Below are 12,997 nucleotides of genomic sequence, written 5' to 3'. Positions count from 1 at the left end.
TTCGATTCCTTGTGGAATCTATCATCAGAAATGGTTCTTGGCGCAAATGTTACTATAAACATCTTACCTGCTAAAGACTTACAGAAATAGATTTCAGGAGTTCCCTCGATTCCTTGTGGAATCCATCATCAGAAGTGGTCTTGACGCAATTGTTACTATAAACAGCTTACTTGCTAAAGAATCACAGAAATAGATTTAAGGAGTCCACTCGATTCCTTGTGGAATCTATCATCAGAAATGGTTCGTGGCGCAAATGTTACTATAAACGTCTTACTTGCTAAAGACTTACAGAAATAGATTTGAGGAATTCTCTCGATTCCTTGTGGAATCCATCATCAGAACTGGTCCTTGGCGCAAATGTTACTATAAACATCTTACTTGCTAAAGACTTACAGAAATAGATTTGAGGAGTCCCCTCGATTCCTTGTGGAATCCAACACCAGAAATGGTTCTTAGCGCAAATGTTACTATAAACATCTTACGTGCTAAAGAGTTACAGAAATAGACTTGAGGAGTCCCCTCGATTCCTTGTGGAATCTATCATCAGAAATAGTTCTTGGCGCAAATGTTACTATAAACATCTTACTTGCTAAAGACTTACAGAAATAGATTTGAGGAGTTCCTTCGATTCCTTGTGGAATCTATCATCAGAAATGGTTCTTGGCGCAAATGTTACTATAAACATCTTACCTGCTATAGACTTACAGAAATAGATTTCAGGAGTTCCCTCGATTCCTTGTGGAATCCATCATCAGAAGTGGTCTTGACGCAAATGTTACTATAAACAGCTTACTTGCTAAAGAATCACAGAAATAGATTTGAGGAGTCCACTCGATTCCTTGTGGAATCTATCATCAGAAATGGTTCTTGGCGCAAATGTTACTATAAACATCTTACTTGCTAAAGACTTACAGAAATAGATTTGAGGAGTCCCCTCGATTCCTTGTGGAATCCAACACCAGAAATGGTTCTTAGCGCAAATGTTACTATAAACATCTTACGTGCTAAAGACTTACAGAAATAGACTTGAGGAGTTCCTTCGATTCCTTGTGGAATCTATCATCAGAAATGGTTCCTGGCGAAAATGATACTATAAACATCTTACTTGCTAAAGACTTACAGAAATAGATTTGAGGAGTCCCCTCGATTCCTTGTGGAATCTATCATCAGAAATAGTTCTTGGCGCAAATGTTACTATAAACATCTTACTTGCTAAAGACTTACAGAAATAGATTTGAGGAGTCCCCTCGATTCCTTGTGGAATCCATCATCATAAATGGTCCTTGGTGCAAATGTTACTATAAACATCTTACTTGCTAAAGACTTACAGGAATAGGCAAATAACCAAACATGAAATCGTCCTTAACTAAAACCTTGTATCTATATTACTATGTGTACCTATGTTTTTAAGATTTGAGGAGTTCCCTTGTGGAATCCATCATCAGAACTGGACCTTGATTCATTTGTTCCAAAAGTGCCTTACTTGCGTAACAACAGTTGGGTCGTGTAATAAATCTTTCAACTCTAACTTTTTTACAATAGTGCTCGAGTTGTTGATGAAACCCCAATCCTACTATATTATATCCTATAATAAAGTCTAAATAATGAGCTGAACTCCACCTATTCCATCTTAATGCCGCCAGCTTGGACCTTCAGTAGCCTCGGTGTCCGACGTCCAACTAAAAATGAAGAAAGTGCGCTTTGGATTGGACACGTCAATTGCCGCTTAACACACCGAGACATCTGGTTCACTGCATATATAATACCTGCAACATCACCCGAGTACATTAAGTAAAATAGCAATAGCGGTGGCTGCAATTGCAAGGTCGTTACTAGGATGTGTTAATAGATACTGACAAGCCCTGGGCGACACCCATGGGTGCAGCCAACGGGTCTGACCTGACTTGGCCCCCATACCCTACCGTGGCTATACAAGCCTATCGCTGCACGGCACTTCTTGCCGCGTAAGTCGCATGTGTGAATTTGTTGAGCCTCTGGATTTGATACCAGAGCACCAGCCTGATGACGCCTGTGCCTTTTATGTCTCAAGTTTTCCAGATACACTTCGTCGAGCTTCTTCGCTCCCACGTATCGGTCTCTACGCCTCTCGGGTCTCATTGCAGCACGTTCCTCCCAGCCGTACCCAGCGGCACCGATGCCAAAACATCATAGATGTCGCGCTTGTAGGAGTCCCTAAATCTTAACATCGGGCGCTCCATGGGTCTTATTGCGTGTGCTATCACAAATCACAACTAATCTAACAACATCTATACGTATTACCCTGTACATCTATACGTTTAGCCGTTTATTTACTTACCTAGTGAAAGATCATCAAAGAGGTACTCGCTGAGATATGTACATCGGGTTTAAAATATATCAATGGAATGTCTTTCATTGCACAAAATTCTAGCGCATTTAAAATACGCTATTTTGTAAAGACCTTGTTCATTATTTTAAATTGCACGTTTTGAAAATTATTGACAATTATTTGACAATGTTACATTGAGCGTCATCTTGACATTACTTTAGAAAGTCCATAGACATTATTGGTCAACTATCTATATTTTTTAAAATGATGGAGTAAGACTGTCGAGATTACCGCAATTTAGAAATGCTTTACGTCAATTTGAATTTTGACTTGTTGCGACATCTAGCGGTGAGTAGAAAAATTACGGCTTAATTAACTACCATTAATTAACTCATTAAATGGATTTATTTCGATTCCTGCAAGCGTATGACCGCAGCTATGTTATACGAAAAATAGCTTATAAAAATACTTTTCACATGATATATATGGCATGTGTATACACTCTTATTCCGCTGTACAACAAGTAATTTTTAGTATGACGATTTTGTAAAACTGTAAACTCAAACCCTTTAAATACTTTATCGTTGGTGTTAATACAAAAACCATAAAGCATTCTTCATATTCTTTCTATTAAAATACGCTACAACTTATTATATCAAGCGTATTATGAAAATTAACTGCTTATGTGCGCAACTTTTTTTTGTATATAGCTCGGTCCCTGCAAGTTGTCTAAGGTTGGTGCCATACAATAAAATGATACTACGATTAAGAGCTTTAAAACGACATATATCTCAACAGTATACATCCATGGGACACTGCCCATATCATGCCATATACTGCCAAAGATATTGAAAAAAGGGGGCCGCTACGTACTGTATTGTGTATTTAAGTACCTTTTGAATACATCAGACTAGTTTTTATGTTGCTGGATTCGTCAATCTATGCGTCCAAAGTTAAAACGGCCGTTTTTGTTTTGAGTTCCTAGATCGACGAAATCAGCAACATAAAAACTAGTTTGATGTATTCAAAAGGTACTTAAATACACAATAGAGTACGTAACGGCCCCCTTTTTTCAATATCTTTCGTTAAATTTAAATAATCACGATTATTTAGCTGTGGCGCTAGTGTGCACGTTGAAGGGCTCTTAAATGCTTCTAATTTTTATAAAAAAAAAACAAACGAAGGAGCATAGCTGTGGTTGATATAAATTAAATTGCGACGATATATAGTTATGTATGTTTGAGGCATTTCTGCCCTGTACTGGTATTTCCTTAAATAAATACTAGTTAAATTTCATAGAAAGATTAGCATGTTTGGGTACACTGATATAAAATCAGGCAAGTAAAGTCGCAGGACACAGCCAATGTGGACATAATTACCCTAGGATAAATACCAATAAAGCAAAGCCAAACCCATGCCAAAGTCATTAATCATAAGTTGACTGGAGCAAACGAATTTTAACTAACCCCGGGCTTGGTAATTAACCTTAGATTACTTTGTAAACCTCGTATTACGTGAAAAAGAATTGTTGTAAAATCAATCTTAACTAAGTAGTACGCTAATAAGTTCATTTTACAATTCCATTTTGAATGATGATGCTGCTGATACGACTGAGCTCGGAAACCTGGAAACGGTAGCTAACCTGGCGTTTTGTTTACAGTTTCTGCAACTAAGTTAAGAGTTACACGAACTCGCCTAAATGCCGCTTCCACACAATAGAAGTTACGCTTTCATTCGACATGCCTTCACATGAAACTTGGCATGAACATTAACACAATACTTTAAACTCTCGCGTTAATTAATTCATGTTACTAGCGGGTCTAACTGCCGTATTCGAACTTCAAGATATACACATGAGGCGACACGTACTAGATCCATTCTAGATACGTTATAGTTTAGATATCAACTAGTTATCTTTTGCAGCGCAATTCGGGCAACCAATGTCACTTTTACGTTAGATAGAGTAGATCTATTAGATGTGAAATGGATCTCTAAGTCATATCCTGTGGAAATCGTTCAAGAGTATCTCCAGAATCGCGCAAATGTCGAATTTGACAGGTTAGATCTTAAACATATCGTTATCGTATCTTGGTGATGTCTATTTCAAAATCCGAATCGGGCCCTAACGCGATTAGATAGCGAAACTTCGATTGTATGGCGGCGGCAAGGTTCATATGTGACTCATAAGCGTTATAATAAAGAATTGGATGCTACTGCAACTAATTTTAATAATACTTATCACTTGAAATAACACTTATACCTATAAGTATATTCAATCAGCAGCAGAAATTGCTAAGCGGGCGAGGTGTTGACACGCTCTTATTGTCTTAAGAATAATGATCATTTTGAACACCTCTCCCGCTTAGCAACTTCTGCTGCTGACTGTTCTAGCCGTCAAGTGCTCAAAGTTGCTTAGTAATTTGTTTAGATTGGTAAAAGTGAACGGCACGTTTACAAATAGAAGGCGGTAAGTCCCACGCTGTGCCCATTCTAAATTAAACCTTAGTGAGGCTAGGTTAAGTCTGAAATTAGAAGGCTCATTTTATTATATTTTCTGAAGATGTTACCACACATTTTAGTGCAATAGATGTTATGTGAACTTTGTGTTATGCATTTGTATGAACAGGTCAGTCAATATGAACGTTTTAGTACAAGCATCGGTGGTTCAGTGGTAGAATGCTCGCCTGCCACGCGGGCGGCCCGGGTTCGATTCCCGGCCGATGCAAGTTTTTTTTTATATTAATTATTGAGTGTAGAATTGAATAGTAGTGCTATTATAGTTTTGGTCTCCTGTGAGGTGAATGTATTTATTTCCCTAGTTGGGTTCCAGATTTGAAATGAGCACATAAAAATTTACAGCGAATACGATCATTCGTAAAAACGCTGATATTCAGCGAAAAATCGTATTCGTATTCGTTGCATCACTACTTATCAATAAATTAAACAAATATGGCTTTCAAACTACAAATTAGAAATGAAACTGACTTATGAGTTACTTTAGTTTCATAAATTTTTGAGTTGGTACTTTAATATTTTTCCTTTAAAAACTTCTGATTAGAACCTAAACAAAGTTTAATAGGTCTTGCCTAAGTTTGGCTTTTTTAAATAGACGTTTATTTTACTAGCTGAATTACCAGAGTTGAAAAAAAAATGTTTTTCACCACACCAGCTCGGAAAGGCTTACTTTGCACTTCAAAAACTGATAGCAAAGTTGCATTTTATTCACATGTGAGGCAAAGTAATCAAACGCAAATTTTGCGTTGTTTTCGTATGTTTGCTGGTAGAATTTACTTTTAAATGATGATTTTGGATGATAAATATTAAATAGCATCATTTAGATTTGATTTGGTTTGATTTTGTTTGATATTTTACATTTAAAATTTGCTTCGGGTTGGTATGGTGAAAAATTTTGTGTTTCACTCGGGGCAAATTTTGTTTAACCCTCGTGCTTTGAAACCCTCACAACGCTCAAGATTCCATTTTTCGAACCACTCGCTACGCTCGTGGTTCAATTTTGGAATCTTTCGCTTGCTTGGGTATCAATATTAGCACGAGCGGTTAAACAACAAGTTTGCCCCCTTGTAAAACAAATAACTATTAAAGGTACCTAGGTAAAGTTTCCTTTTAGAGTCCTTCTAACGCACAATGATTCAATGATAATCTTGCAATTTATAAAAAAAAATACTCGTGTGTCAGGAAAAAACATGTACCTATTAATGGGATAAAAAATTATAACGTCATTTCCTTTCATCAAATACGGATACGTCATCATTTGTCATCAACCCTTGCCAGTACGAGTATTTATGATCCCATGACCTGTATTTATGACGCAGAGAATTAGCCCGGCCACAAATTGCGCCGTGGGCGGGATTCGGTACATTTATTAGACCGTGTGATATATTTCCCCGCCGGCCCTTGGGATATAAGGGCAAAGCTATAGTTCACATGCTGCGTTATGGCTCCTCTACACGATGGGCCAACGCCGGCCACTCCAAGGGACGCAGCCATGCGGTAGAATGAGATAGCAATATCACTTGCTCCCTCTAACGCATAAATGCGTCCCTTGGAGTGGCCGGTGTTGGACCATCGTGTAGAGGAGCCATTAGGGTGGTATTCCTCCTGTTCAATTTCTGTGTCCAATGTCATTGCGTCTCATCATTAAAGCAAAATGTGAGACGCAATACACATTGGACAAAGATATTGGACAGATAGAATACCACCCTTAGGTATATAAATGTAAGGTTGACGAAATATAATGTGAGCCAACTCTTGAACAAGTTTGAACAAGATCGGCTCACTTTATATTTCGTCAGCCTTACATGTTGATGTTCTCATAATGTTCTCTTTAAATAAAACAAGAAGACTGAACCCGTAGTGTAAGTTTCATTCGATAGCGTGACGTGCGTTCGCGTTGCGTTATGTCTAATTTTGCATGGGATTTTGAACAGACGTTTTGGAAACTCAAATTCGAATACAAAATGACGCTTAACGCTAACGCGTGCGTCACGACAGTAAAATTTACACAGGTACCTACAGATACTGGGCCCGATTCGGATTTTGAAATAGACATCTATTAGATATCTTTTAGACATCACCAAGATACGATAACGATATGTTTTTAAGATCTAACCTGTCAAATTTGACATTTGCGCGATTCTGGAGATACTCTTGAACGATTTCCACAGGATATGACTTAGAGATTAGAGATCTAATTCACATCTGATAGATATCTTACTCTATCTAAAGTAAAAGTGACATTGGTTGCCCGAATTGCGCTGCAAAAGAGGACTAGTTGATATCTAAACTATAACATATCTAGAATGGATCTACTACGTGTCGTCTCTTGTGAATATCTTGAAGTTCGAATAAGGCAGACTGTTTCTACAACCCCAGCAAACAGTTTTGGTCGATATTCCGAAAAAGGCACCTATTTTAGGTCGCACAATTTAGGAGACCAAAATGAGCCACGTCGAATCGACGTCGTGGGCACGTCGAGTCGACATAAATGGGGAAAAAACGCACGTGCCGGCGACGTATTTATTGACGGTAAATTAGTGATTACAACCATTAGGTCAACACTAGGTCATGTTTCCGACGTGGATTCGACGTCGCCACGACGTGCCGCGTAGTGAAAATGTACTAATTTGGTATTCTTTACCACCTTTAGACGTGATGGCGACATATTTTTATCCATATAATTACTCAATATATAGATGAGACGCGATGAAGAGAAAAAGAGACACAAACATTACGCTTATATATTCTTTTCACTCAGAAACAAAATGTCTAACAAGAAAACAACTTTAAGTTGTGCAATGATAATGGCGGCCACTAAGTCATGTAAAATAATTTAGGCCGATTACGCTGATGAAGAACGATGAAATCTAGTGCACAGAATTTTTTTTCGTGCAGTATGTTAGGTTTACATACAAAACTATCGATGGGCTTTTGAAATATTTAAGTTTTCAACATTTTATAAAATCAAAATGCATATATTTGCTTGTAATTGAGTGTTGTAATTGAATATTTGTGTGTGTGAGTGTATTGACTTGATCAAAAATATTGTTTTATTTTGAATATTAGCACAATGAAGTACCGTGCGATGGCACCATTCAAGATATAACAACTTAAATTATGCAATTTCATATTTAGCATCTCGTTATAATGAAAGAAAATGGCGGCACAACCTTATGGTATTGATAGTACTTTACAAGTGATTTTAACTATATGGTCGCAATTTGGTATCTATTTTAAGTAACATTTACCTAAAATTAGTAGCTAAAACGACATAAAATCGACGACCTAAAGGTCTCCGTATAAGAAATAATTACGTCGTAAATACACCTAAAATGTCTTATTAGTACATTTGACCTATTGGTCAGACTTTGCAGTTAATTTTACCTAATATTTCGACTTATTTTCAACCATTAAGTCCCTGACTTCATGGTCCCCGTATAAGAAATAATTACGTCGCATATACACCTAAAATGCCTTATTAGTACATTTGACCTATTGGTCAGGGTTCGAAGTTAATATTACCTAATATTTCGACAGATTTTCAACCATTAAGTCCCTGACTTCATGGTCTCTGTATAAGAAATAATTACGTCGCATATACACCTAAAAGGCCTTATTAGTATATTTGACCTATTGGTCAGGGTACGAAGTTAATTTTACCTAGTAATACGACTTATTTTCAACCATTAAGTCCGTGACTTCATAGTCCCCGTATAAGTAATAATTACGTCGCAAATACACCTAAAATACCTTATTAGTAGATTGGACCTATTGGTCAGGGTTTAAGGTTAATTTTACCTAATATTTTGCCTTATTTTCAACCCCTAAGTCCCTGACTTCATGGTGTATTTATGAAGTGAAATTTACGTTTTATTATCCCTATATTTTGACTTGGAAGTAAAAGTGTACAATACGTAAAATAATTGGTGACTTAGGACGTAATTTTCACTTAAATTGGTAAAATCTTCTTCGAGCCTAGGAAAAAATACTTAAAATGTTTGCTGGGACACTTCTACAAAGTCGCGTTCTACCAATATTCAGCGCCATTGAACGGAAGTATACGCGGGAGGTTTAAGGCGAGATTCCACCAGTTTACGGTTCTGTACAGCACAAGCATTTTTACAAGCTTTTATTTAGTTTCACCTGACCGTTGTCTGTCTGTCTGTAATCAAATCTTGCAAGTTAAATTTGATCCACTTCCTGGTTTCCGATTGAGCTGAAATATTGCATGCATGTATAAATCGGATGACAGTGCAATATTATGGTACCATCGAGCTGATCTGATGATGGAGACAGGAGGTGGCCATAGAAACTCTGTGATGAAACAACGCAACCTAATTGTGTTAGGGGTGTTTAGATTTGTCTCGATGAGTATTAAGTAGTTGTCTGTCGTAAAAAAAGTACAGTCAGCGATAAAAGCTTGTACCAATAATTTTTAAGAAAAAAAAACCGACTTCTATGGGGGCCGGTGAAAGATTATTGTAGATGGTACACTATGTAGAAAAGGAGGTAAAACCACCCACTTTTCTACTAGCATTTCGCTTCTGTAAGGGTCGTAGTTCTAGCCTAACCTAACCCACTTCTCTGATAGCAGTTCAGTTCTGTGAGGATCGCAGTTCAAACCTAACCTAACCCACTTAACGGCCCATGCGGTGCGGTGTACGGGGGTTTAAGCGGGAGGGGCTAGTAAGATTGGCATCATCATACTTATATACTTACACATTTTATGGTAGGTAATCATAGTGGTTTATTTAGTTAAGGTATCCTAGTGGTTTTCCGGGTCAAGGTCCGGGTCCGAGTCCGGGTCTGAGTCCGGGTCCGAGTCCGGGTCCGAGTCCGGGTCCGAGCCCGGGTTCGAGTCCAGGTCCGGGTCCGGGTCCGAACCGGATCCGGGTATGAGTCCGGTTCTGGGTCCGAGTCCGGGGACCCAGTCCAAGTCAAAATCGAAATTCGTAATCACCAAATGTGTACTATGCGTTGTTGAAGAGTTCTATTCTGGTCATCATCAGCAGTTCCATTTCATCAAATACGACAGTTTTTAATGTAAATGCTTGATTTTATGATGAAAATACAAAAAAATCTATGCGTATGCCTTTAATATTTGAGGAGTTCCCTCGATTCCTTATGGATCCCATCATCAGAACTCGAGCTTGACAAAAATGTGGCTTAAAAATTTAACTTGCTTAACAAACATAACGAAGAGGAAAAATCGCCAAACGTGAACTATGCGTCATTGAAGAGTTCTGTTCTGATCATCATCAGCAGTTCCACTTCATCAAATGCGACAGTTTTAAATGAAAATGCTTAATTTTCTGATGTAAATACAAAAATCTCTATACGCATGCCTTTAATATTTGAGGAGTTCCCTCGATTCCTTATGGATCCCATCATCAGAACTCGAGCTTGACAAAAATGTGCATTAAAAACTTAACTTGCTGAACAAACATAACGAAGAGGAAAAATCTCGAAACGTGAACTATGCGTCGTTGAAGAGTTCTGTTCTGATCATCATCAGCAGTTCCACTTCATCAAATGCGACAGTTTTTAATGAAAATGCTTAATTTTCTGATGTAAATACAAAAATCTCTATACGCATGCCTTTAAGATTTGAGGAGTTCTCTCGATTCCTCATGGATCCCATCATCAGAACTCGAGCTTGACAAAAATGTGCATTAAAAACTGAACTTTCTTAACAAACATAACGAAGAGGACAAATCGCCAACCGTGAACTATGCGTCGTTGAGGAGTTCCGTTCTGATCATCATCAGCAGTTCCACTTCATCAAATGTCACTCTTTTGGATGCATATGCTTGATTTGATGATAAAAACCCAAAAATCACTATATGTATGCCTTTAAGATTTGAGGAGTTCCCTCGATTCCTCATGGAACCCATCATCAGAACTGGGTTTTGACAGCAACGGGACCAATCTGTATGCATATACATTCAATCAAAAAAATAATTTTCAAAATCGGTCCAGTAATGACGGAGATATGGAGTAACAAACATAAAAAAAAAAAAAAAAAAAAAAAAAAAAAAAAAAAAAAAAAAAAAAAAAAAAAAAAAAAAAAAAAAAAAAAACATACAACCGAATTGATAACCTCCTCCTTTGGGATTTGGAAGTCGGTTAAAAATGAAATTTTAGCCAAAAACTTATTACTCATACTGATACTGTGAGTACCACACTCTGCCCAATCTATACGTAGGTATAGCCTGACAAGTTCTTTTTTAGCCCTGATATAATGTCGCTACAAACAGCTTACATATAGCAACAATACGTGTACGTCATGAATAGTCGGGACAGTGTGTATTGGCATCGTGCAAGAGCGAGTGAGGTATACAATTATGTACATGTGAGTTGTAGAAGTATGTTTCCCAATCGAAACCCAATCGAAAGAGCATGTTTAGTTGATAATTAAGTATGAATAATTTACCTATCCGCCATAATTTGATTCTAAATATTCGACCTCCGTATATATATTTACCAGATTCAGTCACTCGTGGTGGTAATGGCTCATTCTTATAATAAATATTTTTGATTATAGCACTAAAGACGCCTTAAATGAGAAAAATAATAATTTAATAATTAATATTCATATTTAGTACAAAACTAACCAGTTTATTACAAACTCACTATGAAAATCAGTACCCGTCATGTCAACAAATAATTTCACAACATTGTTTAATGGAATGCTACTGAATCCCGTATCCTTTTTCTGTCGCAAGTATACATTAAAATGTATTTAAAATTATTTGTTTAGCATCGGTGTGAATTTTTTTGGGCATTTTGATTGCAAAATCTATTATTATCCTGAAATATTTACAATCATTTTCGATTTGTTTACATCGGTGACATTCAATGACTTTCAATGTCGGATGTCAAACAAAATAATTGCCATTAAAATAAATTAGTTCCATCGAAAATCCGCAACGTGGCGAGGGCTAAAAAGGAACTTGTTAGGCTTTACCTATAAAGAGTACACGTACATACAGCGTACACGTATAAATAAAAAAAACCTTTCAATTCGCAGAAAACCTCATTTTACCGGTGCATTTCGTAGAGCTGAATTAAATTGGAAACGTCGGAACACGGACGGTTAACGAAGTGTGAATTCATTTCCCGCTCTTGAGACTGAACTCAAGAGAGTAAAGACGACAAATAAAATAATGCAGTCTAGAGCCAGACTCGTTAGTAATCCTAGGTTGCTTTTGATCTTCTGCTCTCCCGTTATATGTAATGCTTTTTAGATTTACTGAACTGTTTTTAACGTCCTAGCAGTCGTACTGACCTGTGTAATACTTTTTCAAGTCGGGTGTTGGGACCGAAGTCTAACTAGAGTTGTTTAGGAGTTGTACATTTGTATCCGACATTTCTTACACTGTAAGCGCGATATAGGAAATGCTAACACCATCTATTAGCATCTCCTGGCATGTCGTTGATAGTGACAGAACAGACGCCACATATTCTACGTATTTTTATATAAACTGAATTTTAAACTTTCCTTCAAGGTACCTACAGTCAAGGAATTTGATTTATGTACAGTCGCCATCAGATATATCGGAGCGGTCAAGGCGGTCACAAGTATCTGAACACGCCTCTATTGTCAAGGCGTTACAGTGCGTGTTCAGATATTGTGAACACCTTGTCCGCTCCAATATAGCTGATGGCTACTGTATTTTGTCACAGTGACAATAATACGAGATCTCTAACGGCTAACATATTGACGATCAGTGACAAGTCCGTTAACCCTTTAACCCCTATCTGGGTGATTTTGGGATCGTGATCCTGAATTTCAAAAATGTGTTATAGAACGAAAATCTATAAACTCAAATTTTGTTTATTTTTCATTTTCATTACAATTCTTTCTCGGTTATAGCGCTACAGAAAAACCCTCGCTCCGCTAATAAGAATTAAAATATTTAAAAGGTTACTTCTAATAACAGTAAAAGATTCGGGTCATTAGGCAAAAAAGGAAAATGGTGTACCTGAAAATTACGTCAGGAAATGTTTGGCTGTCACGTCCACGGAAACATTTAATGAGGCTATTAAATATTCAAACACCTGTGTTTTTAGAAATAAGTGAGTCATTATTTTTACCCTCGCAGAGACCTTGACAACTTGTGATGATAGGTCGGATGGTAGATAGACTGCCGTATTCGAACTTCAAGATAT

General features: G+C 37.3%; 1 non-coding gene across 1 annotated transcript; it reads left to right on the top strand.

Annotated features, from left to right (window-relative positions):
- The first annotated feature begins 4,962 nt into the window (after nt 1-4,962).
- Trnag-gcc (transfer RNA glycine (anticodon GCC)) lies at nt 4,963-5,033 on the top strand. Its single transcript has one exon. It is a non-coding gene; the product is annotated as a tRNA-Gly (tRNA).
- Nucleotides 5,034-12,997: the final 7,964 nt, after the last annotated feature.

This window comes from Cydia fagiglandana, chromosome 2, assembly GCF_963556715.1.
Source record: "Cydia fagiglandana chromosome 2, ilCydFagi1.1, whole genome shotgun sequence".
Classification (NCBI taxonomy): Eukaryota; Metazoa; Arthropoda; class Insecta; order Lepidoptera; family Tortricidae; genus Cydia; species Cydia fagiglandana.
Note: the sequence above shows the minus strand (reverse complement) of the source record. Positions and strands in the feature narration are given on the sequence as shown.